This window comes from Falco rusticolus, chromosome 2 (genome assembly GCF_015220075.1).
Source record: "Falco rusticolus isolate bFalRus1 chromosome 2, bFalRus1.pri, whole genome shotgun sequence".
NCBI lineage: Eukaryota > Metazoa > Chordata > Aves > Falconiformes > Falconidae > Falco > Falco rusticolus.
Window position 1 is genome coordinate 84,886,007 of NC_051188.1, and position 24,104 is coordinate 84,910,110.

A 24,104-nucleotide genomic window follows, 5' to 3' on the forward strand; every position below is an offset into this window, starting at 1 on the left:
TTCAGCTGCAATAGAGTTAATTGTCTTAGTAGCTGGTGCAGTGCTGTATTTTGGATTTGGTGTAAGAACACTGAGTTTTTTTGGTTGCTGCTGGGTGATGTTTATCCTAAATCAAGGCCTTTTCAGTTCCCTGGGCCCTGCCAGCCAGAGGGCTGGAGGGGCACAGCAGATTGGAAGGGGACACAGCCAGGACAGGTGACCCAAACTAGCCAAAGGGATATTCCATATGATGTGATGTCATGCTGAGTGTATGTATAAGCTGGGGGAAGTGAAGGGACATCCGGTGTTATGGTGCTTGTCTTCCCAAGTAACTGTGACACATAATGGAGCCTGGCTCTCCTGGAGATGGCTGAACACCTGCCTGTCAATAGGAAATGGTGAACGAATTCCTTGGTTTGCTTTGCTTGTGTGTGTGGCTTTTGCTTGACCTGTTAAACTATCTTTATCTCAACCCATGAGTTTTCTCACTTTTATTCTTCTAATCCTCTTCCCCCATCCCACTGGAGGTGGGGAGTGAGCGAACAGCTGTGTGGGGCTTATTTGGCAGCTGGCGTGAAACCATAACACTTAGCATGATGCCATGATACTTACTGTCCTTGGTTTCAGTTGACATTAATGAAAGTTGAAGATGCCTGGTACCTTGGAGAGGCTCAATGTCTCAGAGGGACACTACCTAAAAATAGTGGTGCTGCTGACTTCTTACATAACTTCTGACAGGCTTGTTTCTTAACATGTTGATTTTTGCAGTTCACTGTTAGTGGCAACTTCTTATAAATCCCTGCTTTTGAGGTCAGTGTGTTTTGTCCAGGTTTAGTCCTAGGTGGTAACGTAAAATTTAAAGTGTTTTCTGTACATCACTGTTCATTATATGTACATGTGTAACAACCGGCAAAATTACAAAGTTCAGTTTGTTAAAGTTTTAGTTGAGGGCTGAGTTTAGCTACCTCTTCTTTAAGGTGGTATTTTGAGGAAGGCTAGCTGACCTTAAGAGAACAAAAGGTTTTAAATTCTCCACTTAAGAAAGCATATAAATATTATCTACAACTTCAAATGTATGTCACTTAAACTACTAGAGAATTTAGCTCCTAAAGGGAGAATAATCAGTATCAATGGAGAAGTATGTGAATCAGTACACATGTGCTTTGCATCTTCAGGTGAGGGTACACATGCTGCCCCAGTATTCATGGGATCCCTCATTATGATAAGAGAGTTACTGAGTGCAGTCCTCAAATATTTGTCCTCATAAATCTCATGACTTCTGGAAAATAGATTGTTCTCTGTAATGTTGATTTTTAGATAAAATTAAACCACAAATCTGACAAGAGGTGGGAATAGCCTTTTTTTTTTTTTTCCTCAGAGGCGGGAATACATAGTGTACAGTGTTTTGTTTTCCAGCAGGACTTTTTAACCTTTCTTATGATGGAAACTTTTACAAAGGAGAGCAATGCCACTGTAAACCTGCGTTGGATGTGAAGGGATCAATTAAAATACCATAAATTCCTAAGAACTTGTTTCTCTTAGGTGTGTTTTAGGTATCTTGGAAATAGATGGGAAAAACTTTCTAACTTCGACAAGCTAAAGAGTTGTATATTAAATACATTCAGGCTTCAGTGATCAAAGTACTAAGTGATGGACATAATGAAGTTAATGCATGAGTGTATCGCAAGCTTGAACTGGCAGTGCAGTTGTTGAATAGGTTGGAGAGTGCTTGTCAAGGGAGAGCAAAGAGAAAAGTACCCCTGGGTGGCAAATACAGCTGGTCCACAGACTATTTTTGATCTTTAACTTAATCTGTGCTCAAAGATAGATCCAGGCTTTATAGACCTGTTATGCATAATACTGCTCTAGAGACTTTTGTAGAAAATAGTCTCAGATATATTTCCAAGCTGGAGTTGTTACTTTCAACATAGTAACTCTTCCTAGGAGAATATTTTTGTGATGAATCATAAAGTTGACAAAAATAGAACTGCTCAAATTGTCAGTCAAGGGTTGGAGAAACTTCCTGTCAGATTTCATGGCAGAAAATGTAGAAATGAATCAAACTTAGATTTGTGGCCTCATGCAGTTAATTAACCACCAGATATTTTACTTTTGTAAGTGATGTTCTTGTTTTTAAATTTTTAAAATTAATTCACTTAAGTTATTTCTCAATTAAGAGAATTAATCTGTCAAGACTTAATTCTTTGAAACGACCAACAGCTTCCCCCCGCCAGTTGTGATTCTTTTAAGTATCAAATGCCAAGTACTGCTATACTTCATACTGAAAACTATTTTGAAATCGATAGTATGTTCCTGCCTGTTTCTTATTAAGGTTAACACAGCTGTTATGTTGAGGGGTGCTGGTTGTCTCTGCATTACCATTCCTTTCTTTATGAATCTCTTCTATTACTACAGTTCTCTTCCTTAATACTGATGACAAAACCATATGTAAGCTACCTTATTCATCTGCCTTGAAAACTAGCTTGTTTTGCACTTCAAGTAATGAATTGCTGCTATAAACAACAAACACTGCTTGCAGCCTGGTATGCCTCTAGCTTAGCTTTCAACTCTTAACTCCCCAGCTTTCCTTTACCATGGTACTACAGCTCATTATGAGCCTTTACACTAATTGAGTAAGATGTAACTTTTAAGAGTTTACTGAGGGAGGGAGGGAGATGGTGGACCTGGGTATCCATGGATACTCTGTTGTTCAGGGATTCAGCTCAGGATAACTTTTGAATTTAAAGTCGACACATCTCATCCACACTATCATTACTGAAGTGTTTGCAGAGACATGGTCAGTGTTAATTTAGCAGATTTAATTTAAAATGGAGGAATTAAGGTTCAAAAGCTGTATTTAGTGAATAAACTGCTTTAGAAGAAGTGAGGGCTTTTTTAATCTTGATGAGGCAATTTCATCACAATTAAAAAAGAGGTCAGCTAAACTTCCACGTACAATACAGGGCATAGACATCAGTGTGTTTGGAAAAGACAAGTTAAGTTCTAAAATCTATTGGGAAGAGGACCATAAAACTCTGTCTGTAATTTGAGGTCCTAAATTTAGGGCACTCTAATTAAAACTGACTGTGCGTCTAAAAATAGCAATAGCCTTACAAACCTGTTTGATTATATACTATAAGTATGACACTTTATTTCTGGTAGGCCAGATTTTTTTTTAATCAAGCTGTTAAGTTTGGCTGTTGGGAAAGGAGGACCGACATTCTTCTGCCTTAAACTCTTCTCTTTGTATCTAAAATTACCCCTCTTGACAAAACATTGAATTTCTTGCTATAGAACTTTAGAGGTTGATACTTATTGTTATGGTCTTAATTTCAGAGCAGTTCATACTGGGGAACATATGAATGGAAGGTATAGGAAGCAAAAGCTGTTGTCAGTAGTACAGTGTGTACAGATTTGAAAATGACATGTAGCTTCTGAAAGGATTAGAAAATTATCCCTGAATTCTTCAAGAGTAAGCCTCCAATGTGATGTTGTATACTCGGTTTCATATCAGTACAAATAGATTTTCCATAAAGTAGCTTGTTTTATTTGTGTGGAGACTAGCTTTTCAGTTCCATAGTCTAACCTAGAAAAAAGAATCTTTTTGTATGTACCTTTAATAAAAGGTATTAGAAATGTAACTGGTTTGCTAAAGCAACATGCTGTGAAATCTGTCTGAATACAATCTGTCTCTGGCTCTTGTAAAAAGGTGGGAATGACACTTAATGTTAATGAGACCTGTGGTTTTTACAGTACTGACTAATGAACTGAGAGCTTGTTTCTTCCTCACCAGTGACTTTTGGTGGCAGGATTATAAGGTGGTTCTGGTAACATGGTCTTCAGTGTGTATAAGTTTGGGTTGTTTTAAGAATGTTATTTTTCATTTGTGCCTATATTTTGGTACCTTTCCTGTAACAAATATTTTTGTTAGTTTGGTTTATGAGGTTATTTTTACTTTTAAAATAGCTTGATTTTTACCAAACTAAAACTAGAAGCACGAGATGAAACTGAGTAGCAGAAAACACTTTGGTTTTAAAAAAACAAACTCTACAACCCCCCCTGACTATTATGACAATCTTTTAAAGCAAATGGTAAAACACCATCACTTGAATAATGTAAGACAGTGGAAAAGAACTTGGGAATAGCGTTTTGATTAGTTCCCTTAACTGTCTAATGATTATTGCCGGCTCTTCCACCCCATCCCTTAATTATGTCTTAATTATTGCTCTTGGATTAGTTCTCAAATATGTTGTTGTATTTAGAAAGAACTTTCACACTGAAAAGCCTGAGGGTAGGTGGAACCAGATAGGGAGGGCAGGCATTTAAATGTTGTGTAGCAGAAGGGACTTGGCACCTGTGTGATGCTGTGTTTTTGTTACCTGCAATATATGAGGAATGCTTCTTGCATATCTGAGCAAGGATGGGAATTTAATCCCATGGCACATGTAGTTAATGTCAAAAGTACACACAGTCTTGGGGAAAAGGTTCTCGCCCAGAGCAGATGCGTTTTTTGTGTTAATACTCCGGTCTTTGCCTGTTGATTTTGTGCTTTTTCTTGCTTGCTTACCTCAAAGTCTGGGTGGAACTTTTTCTTTTCTTTGGGGATAGCTTGGCTGCCACACAGGAGGGTGGGAAGTGCCCACAATGACCTGGAAGGAGGTGCAGGGTGGAGTCCCTCGTGGGAAGTGGGGAGCACATGTTTTCTGTTCCCTGACCAAGGGTTTTATAACAGAGGCTGCAGTATGATGCATGTTTTATAGAGAAGGCAGCTAGAAGTTTTTTGTTTTGTGCATGGATCCTAATTCTCTCAGTATGTTAGACATGCTCAGTCTAATGCAGTTAGCAAGCTGAACCTGGAGAACACTAGTATGATTAAGAACAGCACTTGTCCAGCCTCTTCAGCTTGCATGGATGGAATTTTTATTTCTTCTGTGATATTCTCAAAGCACTTTTTTTTCCCTGAAGATGTCTAATATGTAGTGGGTTTTACAGAAGATGTTTTAATGTACTTAAGTTCTTGGTAGCATTTTTCAATAGAATGTGTAAAACTTGGAAACACAAACTATATACTTTTTTTGAGCCTTATGATAACTTACCCTCTTTTATGCTGTTTAAAAGTACACTTACTGTAGCATTAATGTGAAAATCAAACTATGCTGTAATTTTGACAGTTGCATAACTGAACTCCTGGTTCTTTCATATCAAACTGTTTGGCCTCTAGCTTCCCTCTGATAAGCCAGGGGGCTTTCTTTGCTTTTGCCAAAATTAAAACAGCTACTTCCAAGGTGTCAGACATAGATTGCAAAATAATACTTTAATCATTCAATTAGCTGCCAGCAGTTTCATAGAGATCAATCTAATGTTTAAATGCTTCAATTACTAACTTTGTCAGAAGTCATGTTTCTTCATGGTCTGTAATTTTTTTGTCTGTAAAATAAACCAATAGGTTTGTACATTGTCATGACTACAATGTAATCTTACGTTTTGATTGCATGGAATAGCCCCTCTTCAAGATACAGGTTTTGTGGGTCTATTTAGTTGTTTGCTATGCTAAAAAAAATGATATTTAAAAAGGGTGGTGGCTTCTCTGAACATACAATAAAATGATGTTAGTAATAAACCTGGTTACTGCTACTTAGAAAGCTCTTAATTTTGTTTAACTTGAAAGTGCCTTAATGTTTAACCTCCTGTTAAGTATATGGTAACATGTTAGCTGGTACCAGTGTGTCTTGAGTTGTGTATTTGGAAAGTATTCAAATATAGCTCTGTAGGGACCATGTACTTCTACTAGTCATCAGTTACTCTAACGTGGCCAGTTTTTGTGAAAATAAAATTAAATCTGAAGCAGGAAAGTACTTAACTGATATAATTTAGCACAGGGAGCTATGAATTCTGTGTTTTGAAATGTGATAAAACACTAGGAAATGTCTTAGAGATAAATGATGTGATTGTTCTGATCAGTAACTATATTCTGCACAGTAAAAGACAATAAACATAATCCACTTTGCTGGCTTTATCCAATTTAGGGCAATTCATTAAGCAAAAACATCTAAATGCTGTTCCTGGGAAGTAAAAGAAAGCTTAAAGTAACTGTAGATTTCTTCATTTAAGTTGCTTTGTGAGGTGAGACAATAACTTGCTAAAGGATGGCACTAAGGCTTTTTTCCTGTGGTGTTTTTAGGGCTTAAGTCCCACTTTTGAGACCTATTTTAAAGATATTTTTAGCACATGGCACCTTGCCTAACTAACAACAAAGGAAACTAAATGGAAAAATTTAAATTTGAGTTTTTTTGAAATGCTAGGGCAAAATTGGTAGTATTGTGAAATGAGATCTCTTTTATAAGAAAAACGTAACTCTTTGAATTTCCTGTGAACCAACATTTGTTTCTCTGTTGAGCATGACGGGGCAAACAGAAAAGCAGCTTTCAGAGCATTGCTTTTATGAAGATCTGATGGTCTGATGAATAAGTAATATGCCATCTTGTAAACCTATTGCCCATTCATAATGCATCCTTATTATGGTAACAGATTGTAAATTGAGAAATGTTTTGTTTCTTGTTCTGTTCTGTCTGGTGAGGGTTGTCCCATAAGGATAATTGATGAGCCTGCATATCAGGCTTCAGTCATTTGGTAAAAGTGACTGTTTGGCAAAAGAACATACTTCTAGGGAGCTGTGCCATATCCTGAAGTCTAGTGTGGTATGAGAGGAGGATTTATTTTTATTAGAAAAAGTTTTCCTTGGAGGAAAAAAAATCAGCAACATGGACATTTAATTCAAGGAAAGCTCTACAGAAGAAACTAACAGGTAGAGAGCTCTTTTCCAGTTCTGATATCTACAATCAAATTACTTTGAATTGCTAGTTTTTACCCAAAAAAATAAATTGGGATGAAATAAATGTGCAGATAGATGAAAATATTTAACTGTACTTATGAACAGTACAGAGTGACCATCTGGAAGAAATGCAGTGTCCTGTCAAAGTCTGCCATTCCTGACAAAGTAATCTTACATGTCTCTGAAGCTAGAATGGTCAAATACAATGCTAAAGTGCAAATGAGGCAAGTAAATATAATTATTTAAAAATATGAATTATATTAAAATGCTTATTTTAAATTTTGAAAAAGTGGCAAAAAATATACTATCCTTCTAGGTCATTATTAATACACCTTATTTAAGGCTTTAAGGTGCTCTTAAAACCATTCTTATGTTATTATATTGACTGATACTGAATGGTTCACTCTAGAAATATGGTGCTGCTTCTCTACCTTAAACCTTTATCTTGTCTTCCTTTATTTTTTTTATAAAATTTAAAATCTGTGCGTCATTCCATTCCCTTCAGTTTTCTCATTTAACATAGTTCATCTTGGGAAAGTGGGGTGGTGGGAATCCTTTTAAACTATTGCTCAAACCCGTACCTGTATTTTCTTAACTGAAGTAACTCTGTCTGTTGTCCAAAAAACCACAGTGAAGTACACTACACTCTCCATGAAAATGCTTTTGAACATAATAAAGCTTTACTTCATACAAGGTCTTGTATAATAATTTTCAGTTCTTAATGGTGATCTTCTGAAAGCAATTGATAACATTATCGGAGGATGTTTAAAATACTGTCTCTCATGTAGGTGGAAAAGATTGTGTAAAAAAAAAAAAAAAAAAAAACCAAAACCAAAAACAACCAAACAAACAAAAAAACACCCCCAAAACCCCAAAAAACCCCACAAACAAACAAAAAACCCACACCAAACAAACAAAACCCCACAAACACCACCACCCCACCCCCCCCACCCCCATCACCAGCACCCCCCCCACCCCCCCCATAAACAAAAACCCCCTTGGCTTATAACAACTCCTACTGCTTTTTCAGGAAAAGCTTTCATTTTTATTTTACCTTCAGGAACTTCCCTGATGTTGAAGGATAGATTCCCTTTAATTTGGCTGCCTAATATGGTATCACATTATTTGTCTGACAGTCTTGCAGCTGCTGTGGAGTGTAGCCATTGCCTGTAAAATGAAGGGAATTCATACTGGTTTTGTAACTCTATGAAATAGTTTGACATAATCTTTCATCATCTTGACCCTCTTTCTTGAAGATGGGAGAATTGCATCAGAAGAATGCTAGCATCCTTTCTTTCCTAGTCGTCAGTCAACTACTTCGGAGTATTGCTTTTCTTCCAGGCCCTGAAGCAAAGGGAAGCATAATACATGGAAAAACAAGTGGTTCTTTTGTTTCACATTATATATGATTGATACATGTTAATTTTGGGAAGAGTTGTAGGTGTTGCTGTTCAGTGGCCATACCCAGCAGTAAAGGGCTTTAGGTTTATTCTGCATGTTCTTTCTATTTGAACTACGCAGCCAGCTCCCTTAAGCTGAAGTGGATAGAAATGATGATGAAGGTGAAATGAAACCACTGTTTCTGTGGGACAGGGAAATGGTGTTAAGAGTGGAGCGTCTTACAGTGAAATATTTCAAATTGTAGTCTTGTTTTATAACGAAAATGCATTTGGCAGTAATTTCCTTTTTAATTTACATCTCAGACTTTTCTGTAAGAGCTGTTAGCCTGAGAAGTTTTTTCCACTTTTCCCTCAAAATGAGTAATCTGGGATGTTTCTTGACTATAGATCAAGAGACAGGTGGGGGTGGGGCAGGCAGCAAATTAAGTAGTCCACGGGTCAAGGCAGATATGTTCCTGAATATCCTATAACTTATAACCATGTTTAATTACTTAAATATTTATTTTTTTAGGTATTTTTGTATTTAGGTGCATTTTCCTCTCTTCATTCTTTCTTTTCTTATGGTTTTTTTAGCAGTTTAATTGTAAGTCAGTAGCTAGATAGAGGGAAGAAATGTAAAATAGGAAAAGAGTTTTCCAGGTATGCATTCTACTTTGTTTTTTAATGCATTATCTGTTGGGGTTGTTCTTACTTAATAGTGATGATATGGCTAAACTTGAATACCAACCCAGTACCACCTTACTTATTCCAGATGCCCCTTCTACTTGAATACGTAAGTATTGCTTCCACAAGAGAGCTTAGACAAGTGCTTGTTAATCCTTCTGTTAGTAAGCCTCTACTATTTTGCAGAACAGCATGGGGAGCTGAGTGGCAGAACAATTGGCCAGGTATTGACAAATTCTTTTTGCGTTGCCCAGCTCTCTGTGCCTGGAGTCCTGCCTGGATGGCAGGTAAGTGAATAGCTGAAGCACCAGCTTAAATATAAAGGTCAAAAGAATAGTTTTCAGAACCAGAAACCTGGGTTTTACTAGTGGATTATCTTTCCTGGGCAAAAGAGAAATCTAAAATCTTTTATCTCTGAGTTCAGCAGCTTCCTGCTCTGTTGAGGCAAGATTATATGTTGGTAAGGACAAAAAATACATAAAGATAGATGATGGATTTATTGTGGTTGTGAGTCATACTCATTATATACTCTCACCTCTTTGCACTAAAGACACATTAATACTCAGCTTGTTAAAGTATAAGCTTCAGCTGGATGTTTAAATTGATCTAATAGTTGTCTTTTACTCACCTGTGTATCTTAATCAATTAAACCAGTATTTTAAGATGTCTGTTGTTGTGCTGGTCTTAAGCCAAAGCAGTGTTAAACCCTTAAGGGCTGAAGGTGCTGAAAAAGCCTTGCACACACATTCCTTCCTTTCTCTCTAACACAGTTAGTTTAGAAACGTGGTTTTCCTTTTGTTCAGTAAGAAAACTCTGCCTCTCCTGGGAGATTGCTAGAATATCCTTGACATGCAAGATGAATTATAGCTTCAAAATCCTGGGAATTCCCAAAATTGTTCTACTTACCCCAAAATATATGCAAAGAATGAAGTGTGCATATGCATATAACTTTAATTAGTGGCAACATGAATAAAGAGGAAGTAGTTCTACTGTGTGATTTTCCTTAATTATAGAGAGATGTGATAAAAATACTGAAGGTAAAGAAATACATTAGAGTAAGTTGTCAGAACAAAAAAAACCCACCTGCTTGCTTCAGAATATCTCCAGTGAAACAGAAATTGCTTTCAAAAATACTTAGACCAGGCCCAGAAGGTAGCTATTGTAGTTTGTGCAAAAAGAAGCAAAAATATTTTTTTTTTTTTAAATACATGCTTCTTAACCCTCCAGGAGTTTAATTGTTAGTGGGGACCATATTCTGTCAGTATTTCCATTGGCTTACTTCTGCAAAGACTTGAGCAAGACCTCATTCTTAAGCACAAATGACAAATGTTAGCAATTTGAGGGGAATTACTTTCAATGGCTGGAGCTAAGGTAATTTTTGTATACAAGACCAGTAAATCATGATTTAATTAGTTTAAAAGCACTGATTTGTTTTTCAGAGGGTGTGTCAAATGAGTAGGTTCCTTCAGCTGTTTTGTCCTGATCATCACATACATACCCAAGGACAGCACAGAGCTATGTTAAGCCTAGGGAGAGACTGCCTGTTTTACCTGTGCTCCCTGACATGAGGGAAGAGTGTCCTCTCCGCTTTCTGCTAGGCTGAGGTAGCTGAAAATACAGAAGAGCAAGAGACAGTGCAGTGGTTTTTGTTCTTACCCTGGAGAGTGTCAGTCAATATATCCTGACCTGAAATCAGAGCACAGTCTGACTTGTCAGTGGTAGCTGTTTAATTGGTTATTATAAATCTCAGGTAGATTAAAAAAGACTTAAATCTTCTGAATTGTTTTCATTTGTGCAGTTTCTTTAATTGCTTTTTCCCCCTTCTTCCATTTCTGTGAATTTACTAGAATAAAACCCTAATCTTGTACCGGAGTGACAAGTCAGGTAATTGTGGAGGCTCCCCGGACCTATAAAGAAGTCTTCCCTTCCTTCAGGGAAACACCTAGACTTCCTTCTGATTTGGGGCCCTACCTGGGTCCCTCAGTTACCAGTCCTTGCCCTCGTGTGTTTCTTCCTTGCCACCCGCCTCCCCACCCCCCCACCCCAACAATACAGCAACTTCCAGCGTTGTTTTGAATGGTCCCATGTGCTCTTCACAATTCATTTGGAAGCACAGGCTGGCAGAGGCAGAAGAGAACCCTGCAGATTGTCTGGTCCAACCCTTTGATCGGAGCAGGTTGGTCAGGGCTATGTCCACTTGTGTTTTGAATGTCTCTAAATCCAACAGTAGACTACCCTCACTATTAAAAAAAGTGGAATTTCCTGTGTTTCAGTTTGTGTTTGTTGCTTCTGGTCTTGCTATATGGCAGCACTGAAGAGTCTGGCTCTGACATCTTTATTCCTTCTGTCAGGTATTTATATGCACTGATAACATTCCCCTTGGATCTACGTGAGCCTTCTCTTCTCCAGGCTGAGCAGTGACAGCTCTGTCTCATTATTGGAAAGATGCTTCAGTCTTTTAGTCATCTTTGTAGACCTTCACTGGACCTGCTCCAGTATGTTCATATGTCTTTCACTGGGGACCTAGCCTTGGACCCAGCACTGCAGATGTTTCATCAGTGCTGAGCAGAGAGGAAGAATCACCCAACATGCTGGTGATACTCTGCCTAATGCAGACCAGGGTGCTGTTGGTCACCTTTGCTGCAAGGACATGCTCCTATCATATCCAACCTCGTGGCCATCAGGAATACCCATGCTGTTTCTTAGCCTGAACTGATGTCTGCAGTTTATTCCTCTGCAGGTGCAGGACTTGGCGCTTTCATTAGTTGAACTTTAGAAGGCTCCTATCAGCCTATTTCTCCAGCCTGTTGAGGTCCCTCTGAATGGCAGCACAAACATCTAATGCATCAGCCACTCCTGGTTATGTCATCTGCAGGCTTGCTGTGGGTGCTCTCTGCCCCTCATCCAAGTCACTAACAAAGGGTATTAAACAATACTTCGCCCCAGTATCAACCCCTGGGGTGCGCTACTGATGACTGGCCTTCAGCTGGACATTGTGCTGCTGGTCACAAACCTCTGAGCCTGGCATTTCAGTCAGTTTTCAATCCACCTCGCTTCATTTATCTGGTTTGTACCTCGTTAGTTCATCTAAAAGTGTTAGGGGTGTCAAAAGCCTTGCCAAAATAAAGACAAACGTCTGGTGTTCCCCTCTCATCCACTTAGCCAGTCATTTCATCATAGGCTATTAGATTGCTAAAGCATGATATCCTCTTCATGAATCCAATCACCTTGTCCATGCTTTTCCAATATGTTTGGAAATGAATTCCAGGTTTATTGCTTCACCATTGCCCCAGGGACCAGTGTGAGGCTGGCTAGCCTATAGCTGCCCAAATCACCCTTCTTGCCCTTGTGGAATATAAAAGTAATATTTGATTTCTTCCTTGGAAACCTCCTTTGATCACCATGGCCTTTTAAAAGACTACAGAGAGTGGCCTTGCAATGATATTGGCCTATTCCCTCAGTGCTTGTGGGTGAAGCCCACCAAGTCTCATGGACTTACAGCTGTCTAGTTGGTTTAAATGGTTCCCTAACTTGATTCTCCTCCACCAAGGGGAAGCTTTCCTTGTTCTGGATCCCAGCCCATATCAGAGACCTGTGATTACTAAGTGCTACTCTTACTAGTAAAGACAGAAGCGAGGAAGACCTTGAGCACCTCTGCCTTTTCTGTGTCCTTCACCACTGGGTCCCCTGCTCCATTGAGCGGCAGGCCTACTTTTTCCCTAGTCTTCCGTTTGCTGCTGCTGCACCTGTACAAGCCTTTCTTACTGCTTTTCATGAGTCTTGCCTGATTCAGCTCCAGGCTGGCTTTCCTAATACTGTCCCTGCATACTCAGGCAATGTTTGTATTTTTCTGGGTCATCTGCCCCTGCTTCCACCTCTTGTATGCTTCATTTCTATGTCTGGCTTTTGTCAGGAGCTCCTTGTCAATCTCTGCATCTCTTGTCACCTTTTGATTGTATTCCTGCTTGTGAGGGTGGGCAGCTCTTGAGGTTAGAGGAGCTAATCTTTGAAAACCAACTAGCTCTCCTGGATAGCTTTTCTTTTCAGGGCTATATCTTGTGGCGTTCTTCCAAGCAGATGCCTGTACAGGGCAAAGTCTGCACTTCTCAAGCCCAGTGTTTTGGTCCTGGGTTTTGCCTTGTGCATTTCTCACAGTCTTTTGAACCTCACTGTGTCATGGTTGCTGCAGCCAAGGCTGCTCCAGCTTTCACACCCTCAACCTATTCTTCCTGACTTACCTGTCGCATCCAGCTTGAGTGTCTCCTCTTGATGGATTCTCGATCAGGTATGTCAGGAAGCTATCATCTATGCACTTACTCTAGAAACTCAAAAATAAAAAAAAACCAAACAAAACCACAACCACCAACCAAACAAAGAAAAGGGTTGGGGTGGGAAACGGTAAAGTTTTGTGCTTAATTTATTTCTGGAGCTCAAGGTTTCTCTCTGAAAGGACAGTAGGTGTCAGTGCCATTACAGATGTTGTAGCAAAATCTCCAGTATGACTCCCTAGATCTTGCTAAGTAAATCAATGTGAGATCAATGAAATTATAGATGTTTTCTGGAGGACTGTGAACCCCAAAGCATTATATCAACTTAGAACAATTACCTATACAGTCAAGTAGCTGTTTGTCAATGGTAATCTCTTACAGCTCAGAGAGGAATGTAGTAACTGTTTTGCTTATGCGGATGGAATAAGTTGTTATTACTTAAAAATAGGTTTCCTTAGACCTACTTATAGCTGCCACCAATTAATGATCAATTTATTTTATAGATTATCCTGTTAAATACAAATAGATGTTCTTATTATTCATATTTTTTCTAATAAGCTTATGAGGCTTTCTACTGTGGAAGTGATTTTCACAGATAAATTATAGCATGGGTAAAAACTTCCTTCATCAGTGTAAAATGTCTGCTTTTCAGTTTCACTGATTGGCCTTTGCTCTTGGATTAGGAGGCTCAGCAATTAGAAGTGCCTAACTTGTTTTCTCTACCAAATGTTATTTTGTGCACCTCTATTCTGTCTCTTACTAATCATCTCTCCTCTAAACTGAGCCTTTCCCATCTTTTCAGTCTCACACTTTTGTCAAAAGCAGTGAAATCAATGCAAGCACAGAGTGGTTTCAGATGGTCGCGTTGAAAATTCGTTGTGTAAGGGTCTACGTTGTATCAAGGACAACAATTTATGAAGTATTTGGCTGAGTGTTTACTTCAGAGTGACTGAAGAGATGCTTTACATGAGTAGCTCCCACAATTATTGTGAAGAGAACAACGTTGTTTCCAATGTATCTGCAATGAACAAGTCTTAAAATGTCTACTAATGCTCATTTAATTATTTGGCATCTCATATTACCCACTAAGTTTTAAATGTCTATTTTCTAACGAATCTAAAAATTACTTCAATTGACTGTTTCAATAATAGGATGCAGTTGTGTATGTTATTGATAATTTGATTTATTCACTTCCCTGACTTACTCTGTATCTAAGCAACTGTGCCTGCCACAAAGTATCTGATTTACAAAGTAGTGATAAAGTGGCTTGTTGTGCATTCAATTTATTAAAGCACAAACTTCATCAAAAAAAGCATAGATGTGTATGTGTATTTCCTAGTATCTTCTTGCTAAGTGTCCAACGTGTACATTTATGTGTAATCTACCACTGGAAGGTTTGTTAGCAGCCTTTAAATGTTAAAATGAAGTCTCAAATGTCTCAAAACTGGCATTCAGTAAAAAGGGGGCATGGGTGAACAAAGACAACAAAACTCTTTTAGCCTCTCCCTAAGCTTCTCAAGGTGTACTTGTTTTTTCACAGGGAAAAAAGCAAGTTGAAATGTGAACACTTTTCCTTACAAAAAGAAACAAATGTGAGCAATTTTGAAATGGATGCTAGAATACTACTCTTTTCTTCTCTAGAAGTGTCTTGTGTATTTTAAACCTGACATTAATCAAAAATATGCTTCTTTGAGTAAGTTCATTGTGTGGGAGAAATGAAGAAGAAATGAGAAACTGCATTCTCGGTTTTGAAAAGCCAACTCAATTATCCATGTTTAACTTAAACACAGTGGTTTCCCCTTTCCATCATAAAGGAGCCCTAAAATATTAGAGAAACCTTAGATGACAGCCCTATGCATATTCTCATCCATACTTCTGTGCTTAAAAAGAGACTGATATCTTCTGTTATCATTCAGACATGTTTTGGATGTCGTAAGCTATCTGTGATAGTTTCTACCAGCCGGGAACTCAAGACAGACCGCATTACTAGCAATATCATGTAGCAGGGTTATGCTTTTCTCTGAAGGGTATGGCGTTTTGTTGTTTTGGTGTGGGCTTGTGTGTGTTTTGGTTTGTTTTGGTTTTTTGTTGGGGGGTGTTTTCCCCCCGATTTCTAGCTAGAAGCAGAAATCTTTGAATGTTGCTTCTCTTAACCAGTTTAAATTATGTATGAAAACTTTCATTACCTGTCAATTATGGAAAGTGTTCTATTTTTAGTGGCCTATATTTACTTATATGACCAGAAGTTTAAGTAGTATAATAGGAAGTGCTAGTACTAAAAAACCATATTTTGAAGTAGTCTATAGCAGTGGAGACCTTGCTCTTCCCAAAAGATATTTTCAGGAATGGTTTGCCTGAAATGCAGTCATGAACAAACTTCTTGCTATCACCTTTCCCTAGTTTTAGGCAAGCCTTTAGTGTGCAACAAAGTGTTTCTGTGCTTTTTCGCATTCAGCTGTCTTAAGAAGTTTCATGAAAAAAAGCTACACACACCCCCCACCCCCCACCCCCCCCACCCCCCTTCTTATTTCAGTATATTGAGCCAAGATAGCAAGTATGGTGTTTTGGTAAGGCTTTTTTTGGTGGGTGCCAAGCCCCTGCCCACCCACATGGAGAAGCAGGCAATGTTTTCTGGAAATGGACTTGGTAAACCAGGAAGCTTGCATTTTAACTTGAAGTCTCTTTGTACATTTGAGTCCTCATTTATACCTGAATTGCACTGCTTTGTAGGTCTTGTTCTTCTATAATACTCTTCTAGAAATTTTAGGGATCTGATTCAGTCAGAAATGCAGAATCACAAATTTGGTGAAAGATATTGCTGAAAGAAGAAAACCAATAAGATTAAATATCAAGGGGAATAAGTCGTGTGTGTGTGTATCTCATAATAAAACTATAGGTTATGTAGTGTCTGTCTCCTCTTGGAGAAGAGTTTGGAGGATAAAGATGCCTATGAAATTTATCAGTCTTGAAAAATGATGGAGGAACTGATGTGTTGATTGAATACACTTCCTGACAGAACATGCTCAGATGCCTTTTGAGGATGAACAGTAGTACTTTGCTCATACTTCTTGTTTTGTAAGCCTTGGAACAGTAACTGCCCTGGTACAATGCCAATCAGCCAGACTGGTCATCTAAATGTTGTACTTAAAAATGCTGAATGAATAAGAGAGCTCAATAGTACTAGAATCAAACTAGCTTAATATTGATTTTACAGCTTAATTAAATAGTAAGGTGCATAACCCATTGCAGAGATGCTTTCTGAAATGAAAGCAGAAAAAGAAAGTACAATTATCAGTTTTCTGCCTCTTCCTAGGGTGACTGTATACTAGCAGTAAAGGCTTAATACATAATTTCAGTGACAATTAACTCCTTTAGTTTTCTTCTGATAGTACAGAGAGCAAGACAGTAAGAAAATGTACTTTATAACATCTTTTTTTTTTTACTGAAACCAGATAGAAATGGTAGAAAACAATACCATAGATTATTGGTTTCGATCTGTAAAATTAACATGGTACAAATCAGAGAAACAAAATACACAATCAAGGCACTCATCCAGTAATAACTTCACATGGAAAACTCTGTTGGGAGGTTATAAGCATAGTTCAAGGAGGAAAAAATCCCAACGTTTCTAGGTAATTTGTCATGTAAGCAGTATAACAACCTATCTATCGCATGCTTCCTCTTCTCCTTTCACCGATTCAAATGTAAATGACCTAGGAAGTGACCTCAGTTTCTGTCTGAAGGGTAATTGGCAGCTTCAGCTACTGAATTTGGGGAGTTTTGTGGGAGATGGGTGTATCTTGGGTGCAATTCAAGGAACGTACTTGCCATATGAGAAACCTGGCAATCAACCAGTGCTTTCCCTTAAACCCGAGGTGAAATGAGCATCGGGATGGGACTAACCTCTTTAGCAATCACTGTGCTGAGACAGTTTCTGGCACACTGAGCACTCATGTTTCTCAGTGCAGGCTTCTTTATATTCATCTTTCATCTGTCTTGTAGACTGTAAATTCAGTGATCCAGAACCATCTTTCATCAGTGTTTTGTGAAAGCCTAGCACAGTGAGTCCTGAGCCAGAACTTCAATATGAATAATAAATGTGGCTCTGATTAAGTATGCTTCTGAAAAAAGGAAAAAACAAGGAAAGAAACCCAGATGATTCAATGCAATGTAATATCAGTGACTTCTATGATGTTACACAGATGAGCTGAAAAGTTTGGATTTGTTCTGCATCAGCCCTGCTGGGAAACACAAGCACTAATTTTTCAGTGTTTATCATGCTATTGACTGGGTATTTATGGGGCTGTTTGAGCAATGAAGCTGGCGCTATTCATGGAGATCACTGACATCCATTGGAAGTAAATGGAAGACAGATAAAATTATTAAACATTAGCAACTAGTTCTGTAATAGAATGGTGCTTCTGACCTGATAAGAGATCTAGTCTAGTGATGTCTGTAGCAAGAGTGGCGTCTATAGTGAAATAATCTCACCATTTGGGTCCATAATTTCATTAAGATCAATTATTCACTAGTGATAAATGTCAAAATAACTTTTTAAATTGGGGTGGGCTGGGGAACTATGCAAACTTGAGGAAAAAAGCAAAGGCTGCCAAGCTTTTGTTTAAGAGATTACGAGCTCTCATGAAATCTCCACTGTGTTTTTAAATAAAACATTCTCCTTCCAGGAGCCAGGCTGTGGGATTCAAAGTGGTCCTGAGATTTGAGTTCAGTTTCCTAGTCCTTAAGTAATATCCAGTGAAGGCATTCCACATGTGCATAGCCAGCTCCACTCCCCTCTTCTGAACTGTAAAGATAATATTAATTTCAAATTAATGTTTCTGTAAGAAGGCAGAAGTTTTCAGAAGAGGTGGCAATGTCTACTTTAAATGAGAATCATAGCATATGGCCAGTTTGCTTGTAAAGACAACAAAACAAGGAAATAAATAATCCAATTGTAGGTCAAGAAATTAACATGGAACTTGTTTTGGGTTTCCTGCAAACTGCATTGTTCCCCAAGAAATGAAGAAGGGTGCCCCACCCCTGTAATTAATAATGAAAGTAATCACTGATTCCAAGGAGCTTGAATGTGAACCTGGCAGATCAAACTTCTGTATCCTCATAGCAACAATATAAATCTTTGTTTGATTTTCAGGCATTGGAGGATGAGTGATTTCAAGTTGTGTAATGTTTAAGTTCACAATCTGGTAGATGGAGAAGAATAATATGACATGAAAAAGTATACGTAGCTTCTACTCCTCCAGGGAGAGAGTTGCCTGAAGATAGTTTTTTTTTTACATGGATGAGCAGTACAGTAGGAAAACACACTGAGAATTTTCTGGTCTCTCAGGAGAATTTTTTTATTTTTTTTTTTTTTACAATGAAGGGGATTGCGGAATGTTGGGTTAACACCTTTCTTCATCATGCATGTCTGTAACTGCATAGCGTATAAACTCCTCCTTAATCGTTCAGGTTCCTTTTTATTGCCGCTCTGCCATATGATAAGGGCAGGCATGTAATACTGTGGATTTTCTATCTCCAGTACTGATTGAAAAGTTGCAGGGTATTTTTGGTGGGTTAGCTGCTATAGTTGATACAATGACAAATATATCAAATAATGTTTTTTCCATATTGTAAACTGTATTAAGTTAGTGCATGTTGAAAGGTTACACGCTAGTGACTTAAACACACCAGTCACCTGCAAAAGCTTAGATCTAAACTGTTGTTCTTGGCCAAATTTGGTGTAGAGCAAGGTTTTTCTCAGCTTTGTCAATCTGAAGTCACATTTTTGATATGCTAATCTTTTGTAAGTGTTAGGTAATTAGGACAGCCTTTGAGAAGGCTGGACTCTACAGTACTAGAGGTTAACTGTAACAGTACTCCCACATGTATTTGGGTTTGGAGAAGATGTGACTCCAGATAGGAATTTATGCCTACTCTTTCAATGGGTGATGTACGACCAGGTAGGCTTTGCCAAAGGTGAAACACTGAACTAGGTTTCAAATAACTGGAACCAAGCACAAAAAAATATTTTGTGGTGCTTAAGACAAGTTCATGCACTACTGTGATCACCACCCCTAGGCAAGCTCCATTACTATGGAAGTTGTTTTAACTAGACCTGTTTTTGAACTGTCCTCCTGAGTATGATGGCTGTCTCTGCTAGTGAAGGGTTTCAGGTTTTGTATGTGTGGTGTTCATGCAGCAGAAATAGCAATTTAGCAAAGGTTAGGTAGGATTATATCTGGGGAATGAACGAGTGGGGATGTGTTGAGGTGTGAGTCACTGGGGTAACAACAGGGAGTGCACAGGAGCAAAAGGTGGGGGAAAAGGAGCGTGGAAGGAGAGGAGAGCTGGTGTGAGACCTCATAGGAGGTGTGGGGAAGAGTGTGTATCTGTGTTGGACTGAGAGGGTGGGGGAGAGCAGAGGTGGCTACTGGGAGGTGGCAGAAGGATGGAGGCTGTGTGCATATAGGCTGCTGGCTAGCAGCTCTTGGCACCTGCAGGAGGCTACAGGGAGGAGCTGGTGGCCAGCTGGCCATGGGCCCTGTTCAGAGAGAAGGACAAGAGGCAGTAGGTTCATGGGGTAAGATGCTGACAGGGTGATTTCCTGGGGCTTACTGTCGATCAGGTGAATGCCTAAATATAGGAGCCCACTCATCGTAACTGCTGCTTTCAGAACAGCATTGCTTCTGCTTATCTCAACTTGTGAGCAAAGGGGATGGGTTTGAGAAATAAATTTGCAGCACACCCTCAAATGCAACTGACTCATCTTGGAGAGAAACGAGATGGTGAGGGATCTTCAGAGCAGCACCCACCTTCTGTTCTCTTGTTTTGAGGGCTCTGTGTTTGGTTGTTTTTTTGTTGTTATTTTTTGCCAAAATGTAAGGAAATGTTGAAAAGGGTAATTAACTAAACAAGCAAGATCCTTAATTTGCTGGAGGGCTTTTATACTTTTGTTAGCCTGCTTTTAAAAATGACTTGTGCAATCATGCTTCTTTTCTGTGATTAGGAAAAACGTTGTTCCCTTGCTTTTCAGGTGAAGTAAGGGCAGATAGTTCAGTAATATGATAGAGCAGTGTTGATGTGAGAGTGATGCCAACATGGCTCTGCTCTGAGACAGTGGCTCTGCTGCAGAGTCCCCTGTCCATGTGCACGAAGGCCACATAGACTTTTGCCTGGTGCTTGTTTTCAGTGAAGAATGTTAGCTATAAATCTACCGGCAACCCAGATGCCAGAGGCTTGAGCTTGTGGGCTATAGTACGCTTCCTCTGCACAGCTGCGGGTGTGAACATAAAATGCTCTTGGACAGTCATGGTAGCGCAGCTGACCTGGATGATGTGTGCCTCTGCTATGGTGTACTTACATGTTGATAAAACCTTGTTTATAAATTTCCTCAGCAACTCCTTTACAAGCTTTGTCTCTTAAAAACTAATCCCTTGATGTAATGCACATAATAACAAGATATGGATCAGTGACAGATGGATACTTTCATACTTGGCATATGGTGTGTTAGAAGCCTGCTCCCATGCTATTGAAGCTGATGAGTCTTTTCATTGCATTCACTGAGTTTTGGATCAGGCCCTGGAAGAAAATGAGTACAATTCTGAAGTGTGGCTTAACCCCAGCCAGCGGCTAATCCTGGTGGGATAGAAAGGAGAATTGGAAAAAGGTAAAACCCATGGGTTGAGATAAGAACAGTTTAATAACTGAAAGGAAGCAAAATATAATAATTGTAATAAAAAAATTGATAAAAAGATTGGAATAAAACCTGAAGGAAACAAGTAATGCACTCTACAATTGCTTACCACCCACTGATTGATGCACAGTCAGTCCCTGAGCAGCAGTCAGCTTTTCCCAGCCATCTCCTCCCAGTTTTATATACTGAGCAATGATATTACATGGTATGGAACATCCCTTCTGGGTAGTTGGGGTCAGCTGTCCTGGCTCTGCTCCCTCCCAGCTTCTTGTGCACCTCTCACTGACAGCACATGGAAAACCGGTAAGTCCTTGACTTGGGGTAAGCACTATGTAGCAACAACTAAAACATCACTGTGTTATCAACATTATTCTAATCCTAAATCCAAAACACAGCACTGTACCAGCTGCTAGGAAAGAAAATAACTCTATCCCAACCAAAACCAAGACATAAAGACAGCTTGATATTAAAAGAAATAAATAACTTCAGACTCTTCCTCTGTTAGAAGCCTGTGATTCTTGGTTTTGTATTTTAATTGAGTTGGAAAGATGCATACACTGGATCATACCAATTAGGAGAAGTCCAGAATGGGTGAAAATGTCTGTTTTATGTATAAATTTTTAGGTTTAATAAGTAATGTTTGAGAGCTGGAAGCTGACTGACTTTCAGGCAGTGAGGCATAATAAAGCTGGAGATGTTGGAGTGACTGGACGATACATGAATTATGACAAACACGTCTTTGCCTCTAAAAATACTTAAAATACCCATTTGGCTCCATTTTACATTTCCTTAGAGAAAACAACTTTGCAGAATTGTCTTAGGAATTTAGAAATGCTCTTATCCAATTAACGCCTTATTTCATTATTCTATTAAGGAGTATTGTTATGATTAACAGCAGACACTTCATTTACATAAAAAACATGTTTAAAATCTCAACTGTCTCACAAGATTACTAAAATAAGAAGTTTAGAGGCTTGCTTATACAAAACTTGATGTGACTTTCAGTATGATTCTTGCTGCAGTCTGTATCAAATATATTTGATTCAGCATAAGCAGCTGACAACAGAAATGTTATTAACAAAGACTGTGTAGGATTTAGTGGATCATATAATTGATAATTTTCCATAAGTGGAAGATGGCTCCTTAATAAAAAACAGATATTTGTAAAGAATGTATCTTTGATATTAAGTAATTCCCAGTTTTTAAAAAAATTATATTACTGCTGAAAGCTGGTGCCGAGCCAACTGAATCATCAAGAAGCTGGCACAGAGTAGAGCGAGGACAGCTGATGCAAACTAACCAAAGGGATATTCCATACCATTGAATGCCATGCTTAGCATATAAACGGGGTGGGGGGGAGTCAGCAGGGGCATGCCGGATGCTGCTTGGGTGCTGGCTGGGCATCGGACCGTGGCTGGTGAGCAGTTGTTTTACTTGGGTCCTATTCCTTTTTTTAATAAAAATTGTTCTTTTACTTCATTTCAACTATTAAACTGTTCTTATCTTGACCCAGGGGTTTTACCTTTTTCCAATTCTTTCCGCATCCCACTGAGGGGGGAGCTGGGGAGTGGGCAAGTGGCTGTGTAGTACTTTGTTGCCATTTGGGGTTAAACTACACCACCTTGTATGGCAAGCTTCCCACTCCTTTGACCATCTTTGTGGCCCTTCTCTAGACCCTCTCCAGCCTGTCCACATCTTTTTTGCATAGCAGGAACCAAAACTGAACCCAGTGTTCCTGGTGTGGCCTGACAAGCACTGAGTGGGATAACAACTTCTTTATCTCTGCTGGTGATGCCATTGTTGGCACAACCCAGCATCCTGTTGGCTTGCTGTGCCATAGCAGCACACTGTTCACTGATACTGAGCTTGTTGTCCACCAGGACACCCAGGTCCCTTTCCACAGAACTGCTCCCCAGCTGACTATATCCCAAGCTGTGCTGCAGTCCTGGATCATGTTTTCCCAGGTGCATGACCTTACGCTTGTCCTTGTTGAACTTCATGAAGTTCTCGATAGCCCACTCTCAAAACCTATCCAGGTCTTCCTGCAGGGGCACTCTCCCTTCTGAAGTGTCCACTCCCCATGCAGTTTGGTAGCACTGTCAGAATTCATCAGGGTGCACTGGATCCCATCATCCACGTCACTTAAGAAGGTATGAACAGTGCTGGGCCCAATACCAATCCCTGGTGACCCGCTTGTGGCAGGTAGACGGTTTGAAAAGGAGCCATTGACCACCAGCCCCTGGGTGCGGGCTGTCAGCCGGGTCCCACCTAGGCACAGGCCAGTCTTCCAGACGCAGCGTGTCAGCTCCACTGGGGGAGGCAGCTGCGGGAAACCATCCTGGAAGCCTTGAAGAAATGCAGGTAGGCAATGTCCACCCCTCATCCCACATCAGCAGGGCAGGTTCCTTGTTATCAAAGGGGATCAGGTTTGTCAAGCACAGTTTGTCCTTGGTGAATCCATGCTGGTTTTCCCCAATCATGTGCTTCATTTGACTTGTAATAGCCCCCAGGAGGATTCGTTCCATAACTTTCGCAGGGACTGAAGTAAGACTGATGGGCTTATAACTTCCTGGATCCTCCTTTAGGCCCTTCTAGTAGATGGGGTGACATTATCCTCCTTCCAGCCTTCTGGGATGTCCCCCGATCTCCACAACTCCTCAAAGGTTGTGGAGAGCGGCCTTGCAACAACGTCAGCCAGCTTTCTTAACACCCTTGGTTGGGTAATGTCATGGCCCGTTGATTTGTAGGGGTCAAGCTCCTGTAACAGCTCACAGACCAACTCTTCCTTCACTGACAGTAGGTCTGTGTTTGCATCAGCCTGGATTTTAGTTCCCAAGGCCGGGGGCCCAACAGAGCTGGTAAGACAGAGGTGAAAAAAGAGTTGAATCTCTCTGCCTTTTCAGTGTTGTTGGTGACTGGTTCACCTCTCCTGTTTAACAGCAGTCAAATATTTTCCTTCTGGTTTGGCTTCTTTGCATACTTGAACTCTATTGTAGCTGTTGACATCTCTGGGCAATTTCAGTTTGAGATGATCTTTTGGGGTTTTTTACCTACATCTCTGTATGCCCTGGTAATGCCATTGTAGTTTTCAGCATGCATTTGGCTGCTTTTCCATCTCCGGTACACTTCTTTTAGTTTTGAGCAGACTCAGAAGCTTGTAGTGAAGTCAAGGGGATATCTTGCTCTCCCTGCTTCCCTTACCTTTAAAGGGGACAAAGTGCTTTTGTGCTTCTAGGAAAGCATTCCTGAAAAGCTCCCAGTGCTTGCTA